Genomic DNA, 27,726 nt, shown 5'->3' on the forward strand with positions numbered 1-27,726 from the left:
TTACATGAGTAGAATGTGTGCTTTTATTTAAAATGCATCTCTGGGTTATTTGTGGGGCATAGGAATTCGTTCATCCCCCCCCCCCAATATAGTCCAGCCCCCCACGACGTCTGAGGAACCCCTGCTGAAAAAGTTTGCTGACCCCTGTGTTAGACTGTAGCAAGTAGTTATCCTTTGTAGGCAGTACCATTCCCAAGCAGCCGAATCTTAAGGAGCACTTTGAAGTTTAAAGAAGATTACTAAGTGGGCAGGGTGGTGGTGGTGGAAATGACAACAATAGAGCTTTATACAATTATGATTGGGGTAGAAAGAGAAATGTTTCTCGTTCTTGCAGGTTCCTCTAATAAAGTTGTTGGTAGGTTCAGGATGTGGTGATGACCATTGGTTAGTTAGTGTTTGGAAAACAATAGGAAAATTCAGTCTATTCCCAATCTGTGTCACCTTCACAATTGTTCATTCATAGGTCTATTCTATTCCATTTCTGCATTATAATCATCATCATCTACACAAAATGCAATTTAAATACATTTTTTAACATATTTTCCCCTGAAAACACACATTTCCAAATGTATTAATTTTAAAATAAGCATTTTAAAATGTATTTTGCTCCATTTTTGGAGCCAAGAATTTGCAGCCAAAAATGTTGCAAGGCAACATTTGGAGAAGTGTGAAATCTGGAGCATAACTAGGTTCCAATCCTATATTGTCTTTTTCAAAGAACAAATTTCTCAAGCAACCTTCACACTAAGAGACAACTTGTTGGCTGCTGGAAAGAGAATGCTACACCAGAGATGGATCTCTGAAGGCAGTTTTTATGTACTTGTGATGTAGGAGTCATTGCGGATATCCAACTGAATATGAGACAACAATAGTATAATGGGCTGCCCCATTCTGTTTTGCCCAGTGAAGAGAGAACCCTCTCTCTCGAAAGACTTGTGTAGCCCAATAGTTGAAGGGAGATAAAAGAACAGGTTTTCCTTAATAAGCACCACCCCAATGTTAAAAGTGACCTAAAGTTAACTATCAGCAGAATAGCCAGTGAAAGGAAGAATTAGGCAAATGCTGAGCTACATCTTCCACCTCCCTCAAACATATTCACAACCCTTACCCATGCACGCATTTATACACAGTCTCCTTCACACACACACAAACCCATGGGCACACACAAACTCTAACTTGAACACATGCAACAAATATGACTCCTCAAATCTTGGAGCTAGGGCAAGAGAGTTCTATTAGCACTGAAGGCTCTTTCCTATCCAATATGACCTTTCCATTTGCCTCTATCATTATAGGACACCCTACAATGGGGAAAGGGGTGGATTCTGCAGATACAGTAGAGGCTGAGAGAAGAGCCCAAGGCTAGAATATGTGGCTAGGGTAAGATTCAAACCAGGAACCCCTTTAGCTTCTTGATCACTGGCTTAAACCCAACTCAAAGAAGCAGGCATAGATAAAATGGGTTTTAAATACTTCCCAAAGCCTATTAGGTTTAAGTTTTTTGAAAATCTTGCATGCACTCTGCCTTTCCCAATATGGTGCATGCATAATTTTTTGTAAAGAGGTTACATTCATCCTGCCAGACACATTAATGCCCTAGGATTAAAAAGAAAGAGACAGAAATATATTGGACTCTACGCAAGATCAGGCCAAGCCAGGGGATGGCAGAGGGGTAAGTGAATGTGTATCAAATGGCAAAATGCCAACAGGGCTTCTTTTTTAAAATATACAGTATGCTGTACCAGTTAGGTCAAGAACAGGAAAGTTCATCCTGTCTCACGCCTCCTAGAGTCAGCACAAAGAAACACCCGCCATTGGCCTTCACATACCCTAGACTCTGGCATTTCAGATAACACTGAATTAAGCTGAAATGTACCTATTGTTTGTGTTCTGCACATGTCAGATCAGAATCTGGCCTCCTCACATCACTATTACTTTCAGGCAATAACATTTTTCACCTACCGTCTATCAGAGGAAAATATCTAAGGTCTTCACAGAACGTGAGATCCAACTTTAATCCAGCTTTGCCAAAAGGGAGGAGATTAGGAAGAAAGCCAAACAAGTCTTGTTGGCTGAGAAAGAATCATCTATCAATTTCCCCACCAAAAAAGGAAAAAAAAAGGATATGAAAAAGTGCTGCCCCTCATTTTCCTGCCTACCACACAAACGGAGCTTCATAAATAAGGACATTTCAGCCTGCTTCATCATGACTTTTGAGCAGAAAGATTTATTTCAATAAATCCTCTCAAACTGTGCCTCTCGGGCCAAAGAGCCCTGTTGTCCAGATTTCTCAGAGAGGCCTACAATGCCTAGTCTCCTAAGGGTTATCAGTTATGTCATGCATTATAAATAATCCAATCAGAGCAGTGGGAAACAACATTTCTATTTAATACCAGGAGAAACAGTGGAAGTCAGCGATTGATACCAACACAATGATGGGAAAAAGTGTCCAGAGGTGCTACTCACATAATCTCATTTTACAACATCTTGAAAATTCAATAGAAAAGTGCTCAGCTAACAATACCCCAATGGCACGCTTCTGATTATTGTTCCAAAATGTTCCATAAGACCCTGAACAATAAGAATGCTCTCTAAATATATCTCAGCACAAACAAATTGTTTCTCTGTTTTGATTTTTTAAATAAACTGCATATTGTTAGTCAACAATCGGTATACCCTTAAAATCTATGCATCTCAACTGCTGGTACATATAAAGGGAAATGAGGTATTGGGTTGGGAAAAAGTTGACACAAAAGTATCATTTAAAATCATTATGGGAATCAAGTATCTATTTGCCTGCCCTGAGAAATGCTCACAGCTCTTTAGCTTTTTGCTTCTCCCCCAAAAAACATGACACTGCACTATTCGGAGTTTCAGGCAAACATGGTTTTTTGTTTTGTTTTTTGTTTGCTTCAGGCAAATGTTGAGACAAATATATTTTTATGCACTTTGATTTTCTTTAAAATCCTGTAGTTCATATAGGAACTAAAGCACATGAATTTAATAAAGAGTTAAAATGCATAGTTAAAACAAGGATTCTGAGAGATGCTTTTGCATAACAAATGAGATAATTGTTGTATCTTCCCAAACCCGTACTGTCTTGTAGCAATTGGATCATTTGACTTATCCATCATCTTATAACTAATGGTAATCCAAATATCCATCGTTCAGCATTTATTCCTTGCTCACTAAATTGGTAAGCAGCTGAAGACTTAATAATAATAATAATAATAATAATAATAATAATTCAATAACAATAAGAGTAATGGTAAAAATAGTGGCAAAAATAGTAGTAGTAGAATATTTTTACTCTGCTCCTCTCCCAGTCCAGATCAATAAAAGACAGCCCCTGCTCGTTATGCTTTCAACTGAAGCAAGATATGACACAAAAGGAAAATGGATTAGAACCAAGGAGGAAAGAAAGAAACTTAAGTACCAGTTGCTAGTTACAAGTTCTGTGTCCAGTTCTGGGCACCACAATTTAAGAAGGATATTGACAAGTTTGAATGTGTGCAGAGGAGGGTGACCAAGATGTTCAAGGGTCTGGAAACATCTCTTAACCTTCCTCCCTCTGCTGCAAGCTCTCTCAAGAACCTGATCTTCAGAGAGATGTGTGAGCTCAAAGGCAGACCACTGATCCAGATTTCCACAACCCTAGAATCTTCCTTACATCATTACTGAGAGATGGGCTATATTCCAGCAGTATTAGGTGGTAGAAACCTGAAGTGCTGGAATTAACTGTATGACTTTAAACTGTAAATGGGTGGGGGATAGAATGTTTATGTTTTCTTCTTTAAAAAACAAAACTGTAGGATGATGTTGTTGTGCTTTTGGGAAAGGATATCAATGAAAAAGTTTCTGTCCCAGTTCATTTAAAGGAACTTTTTTTAAAAATGCAATTATCTGACTGTAGATTCAACCATTCTACCAACACATTAACTTCCATTTTATTCTACTGCATGTGTCAACAAGACTTCAATAATCAGATGACGCCACCGAATTCAGCAATAGAGGTTGCCCCCTCAAATCTATCATGCATTGCTCTATCTCTCTAGGATATCCTGAGGACTGCTGCCTTGTTTTATGCTGATGCCTTCTCTCCATGCCTCTTGCAACAAACACTGAAGCAAGTTAGTGGCATTGGCAGAGTGGCAAAGCAGCTCAGTTTTCCCTACTGTGATTTATTTGGGAAACCCTGCAGTTAATTGACTGTTAAACACGTATTATTTATTGTTAATCTGCCTTGTAGAATCCAAGTAGGCAAATATGCATTTTGTGGAATTTTTTAAAGAAAAAAAATCTAATAGAAAACATTGTCAGTAACCATAGCCATCATCTCCTGTATATATGGGATCCCTATTTTTAGACTCCATTTCTGCAAATCCTTAGGTTAGGACTTTAAACAACATCTGAAGAAAGTAAGGCTACTGCAAGCAAGGCACACTTTAATTGTGCCTAAATATCCAATATCTTAACCCCGCTTTCAGAATACACAAAAGCAGCCCTGAAGATTAAACAACACATTGAAATACTTTTTTCTAAGTCACCATTGTTTTAAAAGCAAACACAGCCTTAAAACTGTATTATATAATAGTGTAAGCAAAAGATGCTGAAAAAAATCATTAGCTCCAAAACGAAACGTTGAATTGTGTTACAGAATCAACTATGGTGAGTAAAATAAATGTGTCATGAGTGGCAAAATGAAATGAAATACTCCTTTTTGCTACAGGCTCTTAATCTTGGTGTTTATTTTTACAGCCGTTAATATGCACTTTTTAAAGCAGATCCAGAAAGTGTCTTTAGCAAGCCTGACTGTCAGCTGCCATCTCCCAAATATGGCTAATGCCTGGAGCTTGCAATCCTATCTCTGTTTCGCCTACAATCCCAGTTGCAGTGATTATTTTTGTTTGGCTGTGCCGAAGCATTAATTTTATAGATTTGCCAAAGATCTGTTTACAGTCGATATAAACACAATGTACTGAGTTCAGAAGAACATCAGAAGAGGAAAATTCCAACTTCTGAAAACACTTAAAGATGATCAAACACGTGGAATGGACTAATAATTTTTGGGGGGAATTTTGACTCAACTGTCAGGCGATCAACTTTGTTCTCTCTCTAGGGCATTGGGACGTTGCCCTCGTTAGAGCTCTGTAATGAACTGAAGCTTGTTTAAAGAAATAGAGACCCCATTATGCAGGAACTCCAAAGTATAAAATATTTCACTTAGGAATTAAGCCCACCTCCTCCCCAATCACTTGACTCTTTCAAAGACCTTCAAAGCACCTTATTTTTGGCATCTGGTGTAGATCGTAACATTTGAGCTCTGCCAGCTGAATACATTTACATATACTTTGCACATTAAAAAATATAGTTTTTTCCTGCCCTTTGGCTTGTATAATAAAAAGGTACAGGCACAATTGCTGGTCCTGCTCAAACAGTAATTTGAATAAAATTTTAGAGCCAAACTGGAATGAAATCCACCGAGACCAATGCAAGTGGATTCAAAGGAATTTATGTCTATCCCGCTTTGTAACTTTGAACATGCTCCCTGGTCCTGTGTAGCTCAGGCCTTTCCAATTCCACTCCCTCCTCATATTCACTTACTTTAAAGCTATAGGCTCTGTTCAGCACCAGTGCAGGAAGTCCTTCCCTGGACCTGGAAGGACCCTATTCATCCCATCCACCCTGTTCTTTGAGAGCTTCAGAACTGAAAAAGGCATTTGGAATCATACATGAATTCATGGAGGATCATCAGTGACTACAAGGACCCTCCATATACAGAGGGAGTAGATCACTGTGCACCAGTAGCTGGGGCGTTTATGCTATCTATTGTCAAAATGGATGTTCAAGATTACACTACTGAGATGATTTCACTTTCCTGGAAAGGTCCTTATATCCAGCTCAACCAAAGTGGAACCTAGAACTCAGAAAGTGTGACTAACAGTGACAGTCATGTCTCTGGCCTGAACAAAGTTTTATTTCCTATAGCTAATGGGAGACCTTTCAGAGTGGCTGATAACAGGAGTCTGGCTCAAAATTAGCCTTCTTTAATTAAATATTCAGATTCTGGATTGGGATGGGATAGATTCCTACCTTGTGAGAATGCTCATCAGGAGGCTGAAAGGCAGGAGAATTCCCTTCCCTCCCCCATAATACCATCCAGCCTCTCAACAGAGTATCAACGCAGGAAATCCCACAGATGTGTATTCCTGGAATTCCCTTCCCGTTCTGCAGGAAAAACTTGCAAAGGTGAACAATATAGCGGATGGATTATTGTTTCAATTGAATCAGAATAGACTGAGTCGTTCAGAATTATTTCATCTCATCCAAAGGCTCTGTGAGAATATCTGAACTCTATGTCAGCAAAAGCCAATAACATGATCATATATGACATAGAGCTGCTTCACCAAAAACTACTTTCATTGTTCTTTGAGAAAGCAGCACCCCACCCACCCAGTATATATTTTGTTATTAGGAACATCAGACCTTGTGGTATTAAAGCTGTGTACAATTCGCTTTTGGTACTTGAAATCGCCTCTTGATTTTGGCCAAGCAAATGTTGGGGACTTTTGTTTCATCTTCAAGTCAAATAATAGGAAACTGCTCACATTCCTGGAGCCAGAGTGTCTCAGCAGTGGTGCGCCTAAAACAAAAGCACCCGGGGGGCCATAAGGGTGTTTAATTTGTTTATTGTTTCTAAAATGACTTTTATTGCATTGGAAAGTCTTGGAATTGAGAGGCCTTGAGAACCAGTTCCTAAGGTTTCCATACACAATGTGTATATGCAAAGGGGTTTTTGATGCTCACCTCTCACTGAAAGTCAATGGGAATAGGGGACAAGACTTCTAATTCAAGGCCTCCCCACCATTCTAGGCTGTGTCTTGGCAAATAAAGCCAACTATTTGAATATTCATTGTACAGTCTTTTATCTGATAACCAGTGACAGCATTTTTTTGGAGATGAGATCACTTCTAAGCTGACTCTTTGGGCTTTATATGTGAGAAAATATTTCATGAAAACAGGTTTTCTATATTGTTTGTTTGAAGATCACTTTAGCTCCAGCCAAATCCTAGGGCAGATTCACCTGGCTGGATTGTACATCCAGAGCTCTGCATATTTAGCAAGTCCATGATCACACTATGCAAGCAAAGAACTTGGCTTTCATGTGCAGACTTTGGCATTCTGAAAAACTCAGCTTCCATTTTGTTGAATTTTTCAGTTAATACAAACATACAAAAGTAACCCCCCCCCCCCCAAGAATAGTAGGGCTCAACAATGGATATATACGTGTGTGTGTGTGTATATATGGAAATCTTGAAGCCATTGGGGGGAGGACTTTTCTGCCCAGAGTTTGCCAGAAAAAATTGGAAATGTTTGAAAAAAATGCAAAAAATAAATAAATCAGCACTTTAAAAAAAAGTACTCTTAATATATTAAAACTAACTTTGCTACCTTAGGAACATAAAACACATTATGTATAATTTGGTTTACCAAAGAATAATCATGTCTGGCATATTAAAAGTAGAGTTTATTCAGACAATAATTGTAAGTAAAATTTATTTTTTTAAAGTTTTGTTACAAACAGAGCTACAAGCTGCTGAACTGTAAGGGACCTAGCATCTCTTTGGTACTGCCAGTTTATGAGGGGCAGGCAAAAAACAATAAAAACAAATCATCAACATATACCCCTCGGTGCTCTCAAGCAATGTACAAAGGACATTGCCCTCTCCTGTTTATCTGCAGCACATACCGGTAGTTATCTGATAATGTTTTCCACTGGTTTCTGCCTTGCATTATAATGTTTGTAAGTAACCATTTCCTTTTACTATTGCTAAGTATGAGTAATGCCAGCAATGTAGCCAAGTTCAATAAGAAGAGCCTTGATGGATCAGATGGGGGGGGGGGTACCCAAGCTCACTTTAATTAAAAAAAATATAAAAATCTAAAAACCATCTCACTTTAAGCTAAGTGGTTGGGTATCTTTCTTTGGGATTCTTGCTTGCCATGTGTACTTTTCCATCACCCTCCTCACATCTGGCCTGTTTTTGGTTTTTACATGATCACTAGAAGTATGAAAGCCGCGGACCACATAAGCAAACGTCTGCCTTTGAATGTGTATTTTCAGTATGTGACCTGTCTTTTTATGAGTTGGTTTCTGTATTTTTAACACTGCTTGGCAGTGTTTTCCAAGGGGAAAGACCTGGCTGAACCAATGAACTTACATATGAATGACTCCCCCTGCCCTAGATATCTCTAAACACTTACTTAGTCAGGTCCATTGGCTGGCTGAGAAAACACAAAAACAAAACCCAAAAACTAAGAAAAAACTTTACTCCAGTAAATATCTGACAACAGCTTATGATGGCAAATAAAATCAAATGAATACTAGGCCATATACGGCTTTAGACTCAAGTATCTAAAGGACCACCTGCTTCCATATGAACCTGCTCATTGGCTGAGATCATCTTCAAAGACCCTTCTTTGAAGTGATGAGGGAGTGACCAGGAAAAGGTCCTCCTAATGGTGGCACCTCAGTTTGGGAATGCTGAACTAACTTTTGCAGGAAGAGAGTCTGAGGAACTGAGGCAGATAGTGGTGAAGAGAGATGAGGTTCTAGGCCTAACAGACAAAATAAAAACTGGCAAATCACCAGATGACACCCACCCAAGAGTTCTCAAAAGAACTCAAATGTAAAATTGATTATTTTCTCACAAAAATACGTAGCTTGTATAGACCAGCCTCTGTACCTGAGGATTTGGAAAACAGTCAATGTAACACATTTTTTTAAAAAAAGAGATAAAGGATCCTGGAAATTACAGGCCCCTTGGGTTAACGTGTGTCCTTGGAAAACTAATGGAATTTATTTTTAAAGATAAAATAACCAAGCATACAGAAGAACAAGCCCTGCTGAAACATAGCCAGCATAGCTTCTACAGGGGCAAGTCCTGTCTCACAAACATACAGTACTAGTTTTTGCAGAAAGTCAGCAAGCACATAGAACAGAGGTGATCTGGTTAACATAGCATACTTGGATTTTCAAAAGGCTTTCAACACGTTTCTTCACCAAATACTCCTAAGCACTGTTGTCCATGTGCTGGTAACCTTCATATTGGATTGCTGCAATGCTCCCACTGTAGGGCTGATCCTGAGGCAAATCTAGATGCTGCAGGAACTACAAAATATAGAGCGTCGACTGTTCACTGGGGTAGGCTATCACCATCACGTTAAGCATGGCTGCCAATTGGATACCAAACTAAGGTGTTGGTACTGATGTACAAAGTGTTATACAGCTTGGGGTGATACCTAAAAGGTAGTCTCATTTCTTGTACACTCAACCAATCACTGTAGCCTGCAGGAGGGCACATCTTGCACCTATGATTTTACCAGGAGGCCTGTTCTTTATGATGCCAGAATTGGACCTTTCGGACACCTACCTTTTGGTGGCACCTCCCATTACATACCTGTCAAACAGGCTCCATCTCTATTGTCTTTTTGGTGACTGTTGACAAGTTTCCCTTGTTCAGTGCAGCAAGTTTCTAAGTGGAGATTTTTTTATCTCTGTCTGTATCTGTACTGTATTTGAAATTGTTTTTATACATCTAATAGTCTTTACATTTGCAATTGTTTTATGTGTTTTATTGTATTGTAAAATTGCTTGAAGAGCAAGGAAATGATTCATGAAAGCCAGCAAGCGAGCAAGAGAAGCAGAAGTAGCTCATGGTGGTATATATGGAACGTTTCCCTTTTTCATGCTGAACTCCTAATTTTCCATTTCTAACCTCCTAAGCTTCTTACAAAATCTGTTTCTTCTTTTAACAGAATCATGTCCATTCTAACTAAATTTAGGCTTAAAATAACATAGCAAAAGTTAATGACAATTTATCCAGAAGTGATGAAGAGTAGTAGCATATGGCCATTTCTGTGGTTTGCCAAGGAATGGGTAGAGAATATTTGTGAAGAAGAAAAAAACCCAAGGAGGCTTGGAATTTTCATGACTGCCCCAGTTCACATGGCGTGCACTGCCCCTTGGGAATGAAACTGCGGCAATGCAGCATCCCCTTCCTCCACAAACCCTCATTAAACAGCCTTTGACATTAAGTCAAAGGTCTTGAACAAAGTTCCTTATTTTTGCTCCGTAGGGCAATATTTTATGCCTGTTAACACACAGAGCCAACCATTATTTGTATAATTAATCACTCTCTCCATCTTTCTCCGTCTCTTCCATCGGAAAATAATTACTAAAAATAAACAGAGAAATAAAGATACTTGTGTAATGGGAAAACCAGAATCCCAACTGACTGTAGGATTTTATCAGTAAGGGGTTGTTTTCATTGCCTGAATGTGATTTAAGGCAAACCATCCCTGTTTAAAGGAGGTTGTCCTTTCTTGCCAGCTTGTCCCATGTTTTACTTTTTCTTCTCAAGAGGATTAAGCACAATACTCAAAGGGAATTTGAGCTGTGCAACCTCAGTTTTTGTTTCCTATTGCTCTCTTGTGGTCACTCAGAAGAACTACACATATTTCGCCTCAAGAGGTAAGTGTATGTGTGTTGGAGGTGGCTGTTCATTCCTGGAAGAAAGACATGGAACAAACAGGCCAGCCACCAACTGGACACAGCAGTATTTCAAACATTCTGATGTTTTATATATATGTATTAACTTGAAGGTCCCACGCCTATCAGTAAGCTACTCATGGACAAGGGAGAGATTTTGGCATAGGGAAAGTCCCCAGATATGCAGAAAAATATTAAGTTTGTATATTAAAAACTGAAACAAAGACAAGACAGCCTGGTGACGACTGAGAATGCTCATTGAATGCTGAGTGCGTTGAGCATCAGCAGAGCTAGAATTTGTGTGTGTATGTTCCCCGCCCAGAGAGGCTGGGGAAACCCAGCCAGATGGGCAGGGTATAAATAAATTATTATTGTTATTATTATTGTTATTGTTATTGTTATTGTTATTATTGATAGATGTGTGCAATAGGATTGGGGATGTGTACTGTGATGTACAATGCTCATATCCACTCAATAACTTTTCCCCATTCAAACTTTTTTAAAAAACAAAAAGGTGATGGAAGTGGTGAAATAAAATTTAAAGAAACCTCTCAATGAGGGCAGCATATGAGCAAAGCCTTCCCATAAGAACAGAAAGAAATATGGCTATGCCCAAAAAAACAATTGGTCTTTTTCTAGTGTTCCTGCTGAGCAATGGAAAACCTTGAGGGGTTTTTCAAGCATTTGACAGATACATTCAAAAATCCCTGTTGCTTAGTGTCACTTCTCTCTACTATTTGCCCCTAACGTCCCTAAACAAAGAATGTATTAGGTTGAGGGAGATGTTAAGGGATGAGTGGCAAGGAAGACTCACTTCTACACAGGAGGCCCCAAAAGTCCTCTTCTTGGCTGGAAATGGTTGCGAAAGTTGCATTATCTGCTGGGGATCTGCTGCAAATTCATGTAGTATTCCATGTCTTTTAAGTATGTAAGTACTGAAAGAATTACTGGTAAGCTTAGAAAAGCAGCAACATTAATGGCTTTTTGGCACTTATTAAAACCATACTTATCACCCTCCCACGCTTTTGCGGATGTTTAATTTCTAGTAGGCTGGTTACTGATTTTAATTCTGATTTGGGTTTTAGCTGCCTTTTATATGTGGTCATGTTCATGCTGATGCCGTAATTGAAAGCTGTGTTCACTGCCCTGTGAATGATGTGAAAGGCAGACTAGAGACGTCTTAATAAATAAATAAAATCATGAGGCTTGCAGGAAGAAAACTAAAGTTGTGTGCCACCACTAAAGAGGCCTTGCTGGATACTATCTATGATCTCACTTGACTAAAAGGTAGGCAGCCAAGATCTAGGAACATGGGAAGCTGTCATATACCAAGTAAGACTATTGGTCCATCTAGCTCATTACTGTCTACAGACTGGCAGTGGCTCTGCAGGTTTTCAAGCAGGGATCTCTCCCAGCCTGACCCGGTGATGCTAGGGATTAAACCTGGAACCTTCTGCATGCAAAGAAGGTTCTACCACTAAACTTAGTCTCTTCCGCATCTAAGAATCCAGGTTGTTATGGCTTTAAAGGTCAGAATCAGGATTAGGATTAGCTACATGTCATTTTAATTCACATGTCACAATGAGAGATACAGACTATTTATTTCTATGTGAATCGTTTCAGTAATTTCAAAACAAAGCCCATGCATTTCATAAAACATACAGTAATATTTAGTGTAAGGTTGCTTCTAGAGTAGAGACCCCTTTCTAGAAAATTGCCCTGGGATGGCTGCCTACTTGCCAGCCTACCTGTCTACGTGATCCCTCAGTTATGAATTTTCCAGGAAGCAGTGGCTGGGTCTGGGAAGCTAACTGCCACTTTAACTTTCTCACAGTGCTCCAGAGCAATGCTAAGTTGGGCACTCTAGGGCATTGTGGAAAAATGAAAATGGTGTATGAGTTCAAACTGCTGCTGCTATAATTCACAAACAAGGGACTAGGCAGCAGCAGTAGTGATGGACTTTGGGCTTTCAAATTTTAGAGGCACCCTGTGCGACACCAAAATTCAGTCCCCCACTGCTTCTCACCTTCCACTGTTTGTCATTGTTGCGGTGCTCCCTGTGGTGCCCTTTCAGCTTGGCACCCATGGCGGGAAAACCAGTTGTACTCCCCTAAATCCGCTTCTAGCAGCAGGCAGACCAAACAGCAGCACTGGTGGCTGAATAACTGTTTATTTCACTAATCCTCATCTCAGTAATCCTTACAACAACCCAATAGCATAGTATTTTTATCCTTGCATTGCAGAATGAGAGAGACATGAGATGTTAGTTTGCCTAAATTTAAAACACGTATAGCCAACAAACTGCCCTCCAGATGCTATTGGAGTGTAATAATCCTTGGCCACTGAACATCCTGGCTAGGGTTGATGGGAGTTGTAGTCCAAGAACTTCTGGTGGGCATCACATTGGCTTCCTCTGGTCTAAAAAGTTGTTTACTGGATTCAGGGCAAAAGCAAGTTTTGAACCAGCAGTTTTTGATCTATTTAGCCTCATCCCAAATTCACACATTATAGTATCTCTTGGTTTTCTATGCTTGAAGAGGTTGATTCTCCATTGTGGGTTTTAGTCCTTTTTAGGGCAATGATTGCACAATATAGCAACTGCATCACCTACAAACTGTCACTCCTTCACTGCCTTGTTATAAATGAAGTATACTTGTATAATGGGAACATCAGAATTTCAAGTGACTATTGGAATTTATCAGCAAGTGGTTGTGTTTCTAGCTTGAATCTGATTTAAGGGAAGACATTTCCCATTAAAGCAGGATGCCCTTTTTATCAGCACTGTATATTTTCTGCTCAGAGTATTCTGTGAAATACTCAAATGAGTATTTTTCCAAGTCACATGACGTCTTCTTGGAAGGACCATCTTGCTTTCTTTAATCTTTGTCAGGCTTAAATATCACTACACAACACTCACAGATGTGGTTTGGGGTTCTTCTGTTCCTGTTTTTCTCTACTTTCATCACTGTTGCTGTTTTGGTGAAGTGGATCAAAAGCCTTTCCATAGGCTGCTCTATACAAGCTATATGTGATGGCTTGTTTTATTTGGCATTCTTATCCAGTGTGCGATTCATTGTCATCAGGTTGATTCATAGTTAGGAAATTACTCTGAATCCTGGCAGGGCTTGTGGTTGATTAAAGTCCAGAAGTGAGTCTACCAGCACCTTTTTGGGTCCATTTACAGTTGTGCACATTAAAGACTACTGATAAATAGATGCGCAACTCACACAACTGGCTCAGAAACTAGCACATAATGTCTCTTAACAGTATTTCCAAATTATTATTAGAACATGTTCTACCATGTCAGACCAAAGCTCAATGCAACCCACATTCTCTTTTGAGCAGTAGCAGCACAGCAGTTACCAGCCGGCTGGCCAGCCAAATGCCTCTCTGAGTAACTGGAAGCAGTTCATTATGGTATTAATTGTTTGTTCTCAACATCTAGTATTCAGGAGAATATTGTATCTAGACATGGAGGTTTGATTTAGCTGCCATAGGGAATAATTGTGAATAGACGTAGCCCCCATGAATTTGCTTAATCCTGTTTAAAAGCCAGGTAAGCTAGTGGCTATTGACACATTCTGTGGTAGCCAATTCCAGAATTATTTATTGTGTGAAGGATCACTCTATTCTATCACTTTGGAAGCTGCTGTCAATTCATTTTACTGGGCAGCCCTGAGTTTCCGTATCATGAGAAAAGGGGGAGGGGTCCATTTAAAAAGCATTCAGAATTCAAACACAGCTTATTAGCCCTCATCCAGTCTACCATTGCATCCAGACACCAGTCTGGGGTCCTCTCAGGCATTCCCAATTCAGATGTTACAGCTATTTTGTAACTGGTGCCCCTCAGACTTTCTCAAAATTCTACTGGCCACAAAAGGTTAGCAACCCCTGCGGTAGAGGGTAGGTTATGTTTATTCACTTATGCCAGTTTCTTTTTTAAAAAAATACTAGGTGGATGCTCCTGATTCTAATAGTTTAGTGGAAAAAGCTGGCTAAGAAGCTGGTTCCACAACTCCAAGACAAGACAGATGGGTGAAAAATCTCCCACACGGGAAGAATGGCAGATGAAGCTGATGGACTATATGGAAATGGCGGAAATGAGTGGCAGAATCCAAGACCAGGGAGAAGAGTCGATGGATGAAGATTGGAAAAAAATTAAAGTATACTTACAGAAATACTGCAAAATTAATGAATGTTAGAAGAATACTGGAATGAAGTTATATGGTTTTAGCAGAAATGTTATAAAGAATTATGTAAAAACTGATTGTTAATGGGCTAAAGTGGAAAATTTAAAGCTAGATTGTGTTAAGATAAATTAAAGAACAAAAATTGAGAAAGAGGGAAAAGATTTGCTGAATTAGCTAATTTGAACTAGAATACAAAAAAGGGAGGTGTGAGGAAGTCGAGGAAACAAGTAAATGAAAGATAAAGATATGGAAATTGGATGTGTTTTTAAATGTTTTTGTTTTTCTTGTTGTTTTGATGTATTTTTTTTTGTTTTGTTTTCTTTTTATTTTCGATGTATTGTTTGTTAAATTTTTATTGCTTTTTCTTTTTTTCTCATACTTCCTTTCTGTAACTATAAAACTTTTAATAAATATTATTTTAAAAAAAGAAAAATCTATTCTGCATAGAATTATGTGGTAAATTAATCCTGGAGTGTACTACTTCAGATTGCAGGAGTGCAATCTCCTTCCCAATGAACTTGACTGCAATCCCATCTTGCTTTCTTCACCTATTTGTGGATATTCTTCAACATTCTCAAAAGTCAGATCTGGTTGCCTTCTACTCATTGGAAAGAATGATGTTGCAGAGAGGTGTGTGCCTTTTTTTAGTGCTTCTCTTAAAACCTCCCTTCACACAGTAGGCAAGTGCATTAAGGAGAGGACTATGTTAAGCTTTTTATAAAAATACAGTAACATTCAAAAATATGATGAACATACCCCACACATGCATTCTGATGTGGTACTCTCCAGAATTCTTCTAATTAATTCTGCATAATTTTAGGCATATCCATCTTTTATGACTGGGCTCTTTCCCACACTGCCTGTGTAAATGTAAGAAACTAGAATTGCTCTTATTACAGTAGTACATCGAGTTAAGAACTTAATTCGTTCTGGAGGCCCGTTCTTAAACTTAAACTGTTCTTAACCTGAGGTACCACTTTAGCTAATGGGGCCTCCCGCTGCCGCCGCGTGATTTCTGTTCTCATCCTGAAGCACAGTTCTTAACCCAAGGTACTATTTCTGGGTTAGCGGAGTCTGTAACCTGAAGCGTCTGTAACCTGAAGTGTCTGTAACCCGAGGTACCACTGTACTGGCCCTGCTCATGTACCTAAAATAATTAAGAGAACATACAGATTCAGCCAGTAAATCACCACCCCTGCCACTCCACATCTGCTCTCCATGCCAGAAAAAAGGTTGAGAGAAAAAGGTGGTGACTCTTATCAATAACTGTGAAAATTGTACTGTATTCAGTTAGTGTACGTAACACCACACACACACTCAGCCTTATTTACTGCCAAGCATTTGTTCAGAACCCTATTGGGTCAACTAGGCTTGCCATACACCTGGAATTTCAGGATTCGGTCATGAGGAACAGTGTCCAAAATTACCGAAATGTCCGGGAAAATCCAGTTACATATGGCAACCCATCTTGGAAGTGCCAATTTTGGCCAATTCCAGGAAAAACTTCATTTTTTAAACTGAGATTTTGCAGAAAAAGCTCAACAACTTTTGTCTCCAGATATTAACTTTCTGAAATATGGCAACCCTATCCTTGGTTTTCTTCATCATCATTTACAACAACTCTCACGGCCACTAGGGCGCAGTCTCTCTCACCACCTGCTGCAAGGAGACGCCATCTCCTATTATGGAACCTAGCAGACTCCCCACCCCCCACTTTTTTTGCTTTTTGAGCCCTTGTGGTTTGGTTATCCAGCAAAGTTAAGTCGGTTAAAGAAACCCAATAACATAATTAGGCTATTTTGCAAAATTAGTACGAAGCAGGGCTGCAAGCTTTAAGTCTACTGATTAAATCAATTAAACCACGAGAGCTTTCCTTATAGATTAGCATTTCCCAGGCATCCCGTCCCACGACTAATTGGTGGGCTGAGGGTAAATGCCTCCCCATTGGGCTTTCTTCTCTTTGGACCACATCTGATGAAAAAAAAAAAACTTCAAACAAAGCTTTTCCTTCCACTTTCCAGCCAAAGCCTGCACATATTTTGCATTTCAGGGTGAAACCGCTAGGGATTTTCCTCAGTCAATAGAAACCACAAGCAAATGAAACACGCTCAGCTGAAACTGGGGGTCAACATATTGTTTAAAACATGGCTCAGTCAGTAGACAGGTGGCGAGTTTCTCTTACCGCATATTCTGTCCTAACTCAGGTGGGGAGTTCATGGCAGGTGTTATGGTGGCAATGAGCAGTTGAGAGGATCCAGGAGCAGCAGCCTCCTTACTCACAGGAAACTGACTGAAGAAGACTCGGCCAGCAGCTCAAATTCCTTGAAGTCAAGACATGGAGCGGTTGAAAGATTTGAGGCCTGCTCCTCCCAACAGTCCTTCCAGGCAAGAAAGGGGGTGAAGCGGCCACAAAAATTGAAGGATTTGAGGCCTAGTGCTCCCACTGTCTCTCCCCAGGCCAGGCCAGGCAGGCTGAAGTGGCCGAAACTTGAAGGATTTGAGGCCTAGTCCTCCAACTGTCTCTCCCCAGGCCAGGCCAGGCAGGCTGAAGTGGCTGAAACTTGAAGGATTTGAGGCCTAGTCCTCCAACTGTCTCTCCCCAGGCCAGGCCAGGAAGGCTGAAGTGGCTGAAACTTGAAGGATTTGAGGCCTAGTCTTTCAACTGTCTCTCCCCAGGCCAGGCCAGGCAGGCTGAAGTGGCTGAAACCTGAAGGATTTGAGGCCTAGTCTTTCAACTGTCTCTTCCCAGGCCAGGCAAAGAAGGCTGAAGTGGCTGAAACTTGAAGGATTTGAGGCCTAGTCCGCCAACTATCTCTCCTCAAGCCAGGCCAGGAAGCATTGAAGAGGCCTAATTACTGACCTTCACACAACCTGAGGCCTTTTATTGAGGTGGGGGGGGGGGAGAGAGAAAAAAAAGACTGTTTGTTTGGGTTGCACCACTTTGAATTGCAAGAGGTAGTTCACCCAAGGACTGCTCCTCACTACAGCTCCTCATTCCCTCCCCGCAGAAAACTAAAGGTGAGTCCGGACAGAAAGCTTTCTCCCTTCAATCTAGATTTCTATGTGCAGGGATTAATTAAAAATAAATCAATCAGGCAGGAGCTTGGAGTCCCTACCAGCATTCTGAAATGGGGCAGCCCACATTCAGGGTTATCATACCTTTTTAGTGGGAACTAGTCCATAAACTGGTGCTCTGCCCTGAGATGGTTCTGTTTTTGTGTGGAGGAAAGAATTATTCTAATTCTGTAGAACTCTCTCTCTAGGAAAAAACTAGCAAAAGCCCTGCGTTACCAACTTGTAGATATCAGGTAAGAAATGTTGTATTTTGGGCCTGCGCCTTGTAATCTAATGTGATTCTTGCTGCTATTGGGTGGTGGTTGTTGGCCTAGAGTGCCATTTTACTTGCTTTATACGATTGTGAGACGTCGTTTTGGGTAAGAAAGGTGGGACTAAAAAATAATAAATAAAAATAGAATTGAATGCTCTAGGTTGCATATGAAAAGATGGGGAATGGTGAGGTCTGGTGTTAGGTATTAAGTAGGGCGTCCATATGTTGTTGTTTTTTTTAAAAAAGAGGAACTGATTAACTGGCTTCCGTCCCCCAAAAAGGACGAAAGATGGCACATACCTGCGTAAATTTGCATTTGCTAATTCATATTTATAAATAACAGTTTAGAAACAGTTGCTGTGTTTTAAGTAGAAATGTAATACGTCTCATTGTATTGGGGGAGACCGACCTGCTTGTCTGCTCAGTCTGCTGTTGAGGTGCTAACTGTTAATGGGAAACTGCAAGGCCCCTACTCTCCTTTCTTTTCTTTGTAGTTTGGGAATTGCGTCCACAATAATCAATAGGAAAACCATTGAAGCATATGATTTTGTACATCTGATCATTTGTGTCTTCTGAATGTGAATTCAGCAGCCAAGTTGTTCGTCAGGGCAAGAGAGTTTCTGCATATGGCCCACTGGCAAGTAGTTTCCAGGCCCAATTCAAAGTGCTGTTTTTGACTTATAAAGCCTTAAAAGGCTCAGGACCTCCTCTCTCCATATGAACCTACCTGGACCCTGATATCATCATCTGAGACAATCCTTCATATACTGCCTCCACAAGAGGTCTGGAGGGGGGCCATACAAGAACCAGCCTTTTCTGAGTGGCTCCACTTTTGTGGAATGCTCTCCCCAGGTAGACGCCAGGCAAAAACTCTCTTTTTCAACCAAGCCTTTGGCTGATTAACATCTTATACCCCTTTTAAATGTGTTTGGTGGGGGGCATATTGGTTTGTGTTTTTGTATTGCATTTTTACAATATACTTACAAGTTTGTACAGTATACAGACTTAATAAATAAAATAAATCAGCAAAGAGTAATGATATTGCTTCAATTTTGGCTTTAGCCCTGTACACCACTAGTGCGCATCCCCAAGAATTTACTCCCAGGAAACTAAGAAAAAAAGTTCCTCACCCCTGTCATATGCCTTACTAGATCAGATGCTACCTGGATTATTGACTCATGATATCAGAACCTCAGTAGAAACCTTGTGTGTGGACATGTCCTAAAATTCATATATCCACCAAACTGCTGATGATACACAGCCAACAAACTACTCATACCGGTTTACTTCTGCTTAAATCGCTAGGACTCGACTACAATGTCCAAGTACTCTGATGTAAGTGGTCTGTGGACAGCAGCCAAAGTCAGCTCCACCACTTAATAAGGGAGAGGAAAGAGACGGCATTCTGAAATGAAACCTCATGATTGCATGTCATCCTCAATTAGGCATAAGGATAAAAGGCTAAAAATATACCCAACACCAATCCCGATTTAGGCTCATCTAGCACACTGTCTGCTTATCTTTTTTTTTTTTTTTTTAAGCAGATGTACTAATGGAATTCCACCAGCAAGAGTTGATCAAAACCACCATCATGCTTTTTAAAAAATGGACAAAATAAGTTAAAACAAACAATGCATACCAAACGCTTATGCCAAGAGCCTTTCTGTCAAATTGTTGGAGATACTAGCAGTTATTCAGCATCATTTGCAAATGTTTCCCTTTCTCTAAACATAAGAAGCATCCTTAATATAAACAACAGCTTCTCCTTTTAGAAGTCCAAGGAGCCAGGGAAGCCATACAGCTGAAAAGGGAATGAATGAATCACTTACAGATATGGGTTTTGTTTTTTTTATCCTGATCCTGTTATTTTGATAGCATAGGCTCTACCTTTTGCAAGTGCTTCGAGATGAACATATTTAACACATAACCTCCTGTCATAGGAAATGATTTGTGATCATGATGCAGGCTGAAAGTCCCTAGCAAAGGTGGTGCGACTCGCAACACCATCTTGCTCTCTGGGATCTTGCTGCTTGTAACCACAACTACAAACACTCTTGTTTAACAGGAGGTTCCACCCTCTGGCCCAATCTAGTATCTGAAATCTACCCCCCCACGCCCTCCTTGAAGAGCTTTGGTGGAAAGAAATCTATTACAGGAAGGCAGCCCCTGGGGCCAGCACCTGGTTTATGTTAGCCTAATACAGAGTAGCCATTTATTTTTCTGTACCGCAGAATATACGAAGGCCTGTCTCTGCTTTTCTCCATTCAAGCCAAAGGTAATAGACAAATTCTCTATTCCACCTTAAAATGTAGTATTTAGCAACAGAAAAAGATCAGCAAAATAATTGGCAATTGTAGTATTATGGCCTATTTTAGGGTTCAGTGATTTAATCATTGTTTAGATTTATCAGCAGTTTTTTTTTAAAGAACCAAGAAGATGCCCTAAGTAACCTCACATCTGTTGTTGTTGTTGTTGTTGTTGTTATATTTAATGCAAGTACATGAAGGAATTCATGTACTAAAATTATTGGACCGGCTACATCATATACACGTTTGTCTAAAAACATGTTTCTCATTTCACAACGGTTGTTTTTATCTGTATGCAAAAATAACTGTTTGATCAATTAGTCCAACAAAACTATTTCAGTTAAATAATAATGTACTTTGGTGCGCATATAGTTGGAAGTGTGACCCCTCAACCATCTGTTACGGATTCTATAGCTGTGATTCCTGCATTGCAGGGGGTTGGACTAGATGACCCTTGACACTCCATGACCTAAATATTTTGCAGCTCTAAAAAGCTCATGCAGGACACGCATTTAATCTAACCAAAAAGCTGTCCATTGCAAGATCAATACAGTTTTTGTGATACTGTTCTGTAATTTTTGTAGGCCTGTTGCAAGATACGGTAAATTTTGTGAGCTCAATTCACTTTGTGCCAGTGGCTGTTCTTTGCCATTAAAATGTAAAAGGCAGCCTAAGGATTTCAAAATAGCAAGATATCGTCTAGATTGGTATTTAGTGACAGTGCAATTAAATCGCGTTGTGTTTTACAAATGCAGTAAGCAAATCTCAGTGCAGAATCCTTTTAATTGCTTTGTGAAGCTTGGAATCTCCAGTGACCCCCCACTCTAGTTTTGAACTTTATATGGATGCTGTAGTCAAATGAAATAGCACAAAGGTAGAAGGATAAATCCTGGGACAAGAACTTGGGGCTGGTAGTATAAAAGCAGGAACATTCTGGCTCTGACTACAGTGGCTGTTACATATTTACAGTGAGAAGGATTTTGGCTGCTCCCCGACTGTTACTGCCCACTGTGTTGCCAATGGATATTTGGATGTGTTTCTTAAGCTTGCCTTGCCATATGTATTCTGTTATGGGAGGGGTTTATTGTTATGAACTGACACCTACCCAGACCAGCTGGTCTCCAGCTAGGATTGTTTGCTACTGTTTCTTGCCATGCCCTGGTCGGCTCAAACTGCTTTTTTTTTACAATCGCATGAGTTGTGGAAATTCAACAGGTGAAGTGTTTTCTAGCATGCTGTGATGGAATCAATTCCTGCTATTGGTTTTGTGCCTCCGAAGCAGCTAAAGGCATATGTTGCCACTTGGTGGAATAAATATGTCTGGCGGCAACCCTAGATATTACTCCTGTCTCTATAAAATATGTGGAAGAGCTTTCCAAATATAACAAGCAGACGTCAGATGAAGTGCAGGTTTGCTGGAAGTCTGGAGAGGAATTTATTGTAGAGAATGTACATCTATTTTGTCCAACCGGAACAGTGCTTACTGCTTGTGGGGGGATGGGGACCCTTTGCCCTTTGAAGATTCGGTCTATGGCAGGTGATGTGAAAGACTGCCTAGTATAAGGCAGTTTTCTATGTCCCTGTCAGCTCAAAGGTAAAGTTGCAATAAGGTGAGGATCTGGAGGTCTTGCACACAGCAGTCTCCCAATAACTGATGCAGATACTGTTTGATGCAGCGGATGCAGCATCAAAAGTGGATAGCTCAGTTGGTTAGAGTGTGGTGCTGATAATGCCCAAGGTTGCAGGTTTGATCCCAGTATGGGGCAGCTGCATATTCCTGCATGGCAGGGGGTTGTACTAGATCAGGCTTCCTCAACCTTGCTCCCTCCAGATGTTTTTGGCCCATGATCCCTAGCTAGCAGGACCAGTAGTCAGGGATGCTGAGAATTGTAGTATCAAAACATCTGGAGGGCCGAAGTTGAGGAAGCCTGTACTAGATCATCCTAAGGGTTCCTTCCAACTCTACAATTTTATGATTCTATGAGATATAATTGATAATGGAGCAGCGAGATCAATATGAAGTTAAAGGAATGGACTCACAGAGGACCACACAATGTGGGCCAAGAAACTAAAATGTAACCAAGCAAGACAAGTATTTATTCATTTTATTTTTATTTATCCCACTCTTCCTTCTGAAGAAGCCCAAGTATTCTTGGTGAGTAGGACCCTTGAGCCTACAACAGGGTACAGCTAATTTTGGACAGTGGTTCACACTTCTGGAGTTCTATTTGGACCATCCCTTGCTCCTGTAGATCCAGAGGCTAAATCTATATGCAATACAGTGGTGCCTCGCAAGACGAAAAGAATCCGTTCCGCGGGTCTTTTCGTCTTGCGGTTTTTTCGTCTTGCGAAGCAAGCCCATTGACGGAGTAGCGCTATTAGCGCTATTGACATTTTAAGGGCTAAAAATGGCTTTTTAACGCTTGAGAGATTAGCGGTTTTGCTGCTAAAATGCTTTTAGCAGCTTAGCAATTCAAAATAAGGGGTTTTGGAGCAAAAAAAATAATTCAATTTTTTTTGTCATTTTTCGTCTTGCAAAGCAAGCCCATAGGGAAATTCGTCTTGCAAAGCGCCTCTGCAGACAGAAAACCCTTTCGTCTTGCGGGTTTTCCGTCTTGCGAGGCATTCGTCTTGCGGGGCACCACTGTATATAATAACAATCTCGATGATAGTTGTAGTGATTGTCATCAGGAGTGCTTTTGCAGTTTAGCTAGTGAGCCAACTGCATCTGTTCCTGGAGAAGGAAGACCTGGGTGTGGTCACAGTAGTATGAGCTAATAATTGGAGTAGCTTAGAAGATCAGCTGCATGGATTTCACAGTAATTAGCATCTGTTGTTAGTGACCAAGCCAGCCAAAGTTCAAGGAAGTCTGGATTAAAGGAGAGCACAACTCACCATAATATTGTTCCATTTGAAAATAAATCAAACACTTGTTCATCCTCTGTGTCCAACTAACAAGTATACTAGTATAACTCTTGGAGAAATCCTTATGGATATGGAAAATTAAATTTCTTCATGGAGAAGCCTCTAGGGAGTGGGGAAGCTGTGGCCTTCAGAGGTGGTTGGACAGAAACTCCCATCATCTGGAGGGCCACAGGTTCCCTACCCTTTCTCTAGGTCAGGGGTCGGCAGCCTAAGGCCCATGGGCCACAAGCAGCCCACGGGAGTCATTTAACCAGCCCACGAGCTGCCCCTGAACCGAGTTGCTTGACGGGTCCCCACGCGCTGCGCTAAACCAGCATGGCGTGGGGACTCACTTCTGTGGCGCCGAAAATTGCGTCTGCGCAGGCACCTGAAATCGCGGGCGGGCGCAATCCGTCCCAAAGAAGGATCTCCGCTAGAGTGAACCGGCCCAGGCAAAGTAAACCTTGCTGACCCCTGCTCTAGGTGATGGAGACTGAAACAGCCAGACACCATAACTACAACTATTAATAAATAAAACCAGCTGAATCATAGGGCAAAACTGGACTGCTTAAGACACACAGAGCTTCAGGTATCTTTGTGTCTCTTTACTTTCTGTTTTGCAACACTTGATACTGTACAAACAATGCATGAAATCGGTGTCTTAGGGAGAGAAAGATACCCAGTCCAGTTATGTCATTCCACTGTCTAGTTTGTTTTTAGTCCAGGTAGGTGATTTGTATCTGCCAGTGGTACTGGTTATGAACTATTGTTATGATGGATGATCATTCCCGAAGGATCTTAAGGAAATAATTCAGTAGGTGGACATCATTATAGGGTGTCGCTGCCCACCTGATCTCTGGTTGGTTGGTTGCATTGCTGTTGCTTACCAAGAGGTAGCGGGACAAGGCAGGGGACAGGTTAGTTCAGTGCAAATGTAGCAGAGGTTAGGAGCCCTAGATTGGATCTGCCATTGTGTCTGTACCACACCTCTCTATCTTCCAGTAAGGAGCATCAACGTCGTCAGGTGAGCAGAGTCACATCTACACACCCATATCTTCTGCAGCTGAAATCATGTGATGGATTTAAGGCATACCAATACAGTTCTGATTCAGGTAACTGAATTCATCATTTTAAAATTTCTAATCTCCACAGTGGATATGTGCAAGGAGCGCCAGCCCGTATGGACCCTCCTCACTAGTAGGTATGGAAGAGAAATATGTTTAGTTTGCATTTCATACAAACCTGCCTAATTTGTGCCTCCAAAACCAATACATAAACTGACATGCAGCTTCCCTTCAAATTTCACATTTTTCCAAGTTTTGTGATGGTTCTTCAACCCCAAAATAAATACAAATTCATATGCACTCAAAAATATTTAAATTAGTGAGAAAACATAGAAATGCATTAAGTTAGGGGACATTGCTTGCACAAAGTGTATATTTGGTAAAATTGCATACAAAAATTGTATATATTAGGGGAAATGTGCATGAAAAGGAGTGTGAATTTTCATGTACAGTGTTGTGGTTTTTTAATTGCATACTGATGCAAAAATAGGCTGACTTGAAACTATGATGGGGGGGAGGGGAAACTGAAATTGACAGATTCATCCATTCCTACCCACTTGTCCACACAACCTACAGATGTTTGCATCTTGTTGTATAGGAATATCACATGGGAAAATGTTCCTTAATTTCTGTGCGCCGCTTCCCGTCTGTGCATTGCAGAGCCAGACTGGGAATGGGAAGCTGTTGACTAGCTTCCAGCAAAAGTTAGACTGCCTTGTTGCCTCAGACTAATGACTGTGTTGTCCATCATCCTGTTTCAACAGCAGCCAGCCAGATGCTTGTAGAAACATATGGACAGAGCATAAAGATAATAGGCGTTCTTTGTTGTTTGACTGCTTTTTGGAACGTCAAGTATGGGGAGCTGCCTTTTATCAGGTCTTTGTTCATTTAGCCCAGTGTTGTCTACTCTAATTGGCAGTGGGCATGGCTTCAGGCAGAGGGTATTTCTCATCAACAGCAATTTGATTCTTTTTTTTTTTTACAGCTGGAGATGCCAGGCATTGAATGTGAGACCTCAACCCCTAAGCTATGGTTCCTCCCATAACACGGTTGCCCCAGTAGTCTTTTATGTACTTGCTCCCACCTGAATCTCGCCATCCTGTGGATGCAAAAAGTTACACAGGAACAGCTTGCCAACATACCTGCAAAAAACAATTAAACAAATATAACACAACAATACTTTTGCCACTACTGATGCCACTAGAATGGACTGGCAGCTGTGTGTCATAACAATAAGTGCTTTATGTGTGAAATTGGCCCATTATCCAGCTCAGAGCAGATGAAACTCAAAACCTGTTGTTACCTCCTGTTACATCTTTATACTAGACCTACTAGGGGTCTGCAGCCTTGATTTTGGCAGATAAATACCAGCACACACAACATCCCTCCTGCAATCCACAGACCATGTGAGACTGCATTCCCTCCAGGCTGTCTGTGCCAACGGCTTTCGGTCTTGCGTGATCCCAACCAATCTTTCCCTCTCCTCCTTATGCCAATTTCCATTACCATATTGAGTTTTGAACCTTCTTCTTTGTCTCTCTTGCTCCTACCTCTTATTTAATGGGTAGATGTTGTTTTGCTTACTCTCCCCTTAGTTTTGCCTCCCATCCTTTACACATGCGCTATAGTGGCAAGTCTTCACTGACACAAGTGCAATGCAATGTAGTAAAAGATTGGATCTTAGGATTGCGGCATTGACTCCTCAGCCTGTCTCCCTGGAATATGATCCATAAGCCAATTTCAGTTCCTTAAAAAAAAAAAAAAGTTTAAGTATCATCTGTTTCTTCCTTGAGATTTCAGATTTATGTAAAAATGGAAGCTCTATACGCTGTTTTTCTTTTGCATTAGGATTCTGTCCAACTTCCAATTCCCAATTTAGATTACATGCTCAGAAAGCAACTCCAAACGTTTACTGCGTTTGAAGGTCACAGCGCTATTGATTGATTTCCAGTTATAATGTATGTTGTCCTAACATAAGGAGCGGGTGAGGGTTTGCATGGCTGTTTTTTCTTCTCCAAAATCTGGACTAAATCCAAAAATGTGAGGATCAAAGCATCTGGACTTGTTGCTTTTATGTTTGGCACATAAAGAGGCTGGCAGTCCCCAATGTGGTCTTGGCTGGGCTCAAGTTGTTTTCCTTCTCTGATGTGAAACAGTTGGGACTCACAGACCCTCCAACACTTAAAGTGGACTAAATAAAAACTGGCTTTTAAACTTGCCAAGTGCATGAAAGTGCCAGTCCCTACAGTTTTTCAAAAGTTATTAGCTATGGCATGCTTTTTCCCTTCCCTTTTCTTATTTTTTAATGAAAATATGTTCTATAAAATTGGACATTTGCTTGAGAAATAGGTAAACTCATTTCACAAGTCTCAAATTATTGTTTTTGATCTGGCTTCAGTCTCTCTGGTCAGTTGGATAATGTGATGCCCACATGTCTTTGATAACTTCAACGGAGCTGAAATTGGCTCTGGCTTTTACTACAGCAGACCCGCCCCTTATTTTGCAATGTGTGAAGTTCTTGAGAAGGTGGTGGTCAAGTGGAAAGAGTTGCATGTGGTTACTGAGGGTGGGTTCAGAGGTTTGCTGTCACTTCCTTTACATGGAGTGTCCTTAGCAGCCAGGGACACAGCCAGTGTAAAATAAGGAATGCCTGACCTGATGTGCCTTGGTTAAACTGCTGCTTCCTGGTAGCAATTTGTGAGAGTGTGGGAGCCAAAAATGTACTGTGCAGTCATGCTGGGATAGATCAGGATCAGATGCTACTTTCCTCCATGCAGTTTCACTGGATCATGAACATACATAATATATGCTGTCATTGTGGATACAGCCCCAGGGAATGCAGGAAACTCCCATGTATACAGTATGCCCAACTGTGTGACTGGACCCTATATCTGCTAGGCAATGGATGCTTTTGCTAGGACTCTTTTGTCCAATCTGATAAACTGTTTTGGTTATGTATCACCACATAGGGCCAGTCGCTAAGTTTTCCAACAATTGATCCAGTACATTGATCTGCAGACCCCTTGTGCCTTTGTAATTTCTGTGGTTACTCCTGATTGCATCTTCCACAGGTCAGATATGAATGGCGGGAGCATCTACACAATGTCATTTTCGGTGGCTACAATCTAACTCTGGACTATCTTCCTTTTGGAAGAAAATTGTTCTTTTCCACATGCAAAAGAGCTTTACTTTTGGCCAACTAGCTAGGAACAAGGAATGTCCAAGTTAGCTAGATATTTATAATGTAATAAAATGCCATGAACATACAGGAGAATCTTCAATACAATTTCAGTATATAAATAATGGGTCTACAGGCTGTGACTATTGCTTGTCTGGTAGCCTGTTGTTGTTGTTGTTGTTGTTGTTGTTGTTGTTGTTGTTG

The 27,726-nt window shown here is 40.6% G+C and overlaps 2 long non-coding RNA genes across 3 annotated transcripts in view; one reads left to right on the plus strand and one right to left on the minus strand.

The window, feature by feature from the left end:
- Window positions 1–17,537, minus strand: part of LOC310678499 — a 99,931-nt gene extending 82,394 nt beyond the window's left edge. For both annotated transcript variants that reach the window (XR_014511780.1, XR_014511781.1), the window contains exon 1: window positions 16,925–17,537. This is a non-coding gene — a long non-coding RNA (uncharacterized lncRNA). The remainder of the gene's footprint in view (window positions 1–16,924) is intronic.
- Window positions 17,538–17,903: 366 nt separating this feature from the next.
- The window catches only part of LOC310678508, a 29,953-nt gene continuing 20,130 nt past the window's right edge, over window positions 17,904–27,726 (plus strand). The window contains exon 1 of the long non-coding RNA XR_014511795.1: window positions 17,904–18,050. This is a non-coding gene — a long non-coding RNA (uncharacterized lncRNA). The remainder of the gene's footprint in view (window positions 18,051–27,726) is intronic.

The sequence above is a fragment of the Podarcis tiliguerta genome (genome assembly GCF_965153285.1).
Source record: "Podarcis tiliguerta genome assembly, chromosome: 5".
Classification (NCBI taxonomy): Eukaryota; Metazoa; Chordata; class Lepidosauria; order Squamata; family Lacertidae; genus Podarcis; species Podarcis tiliguerta.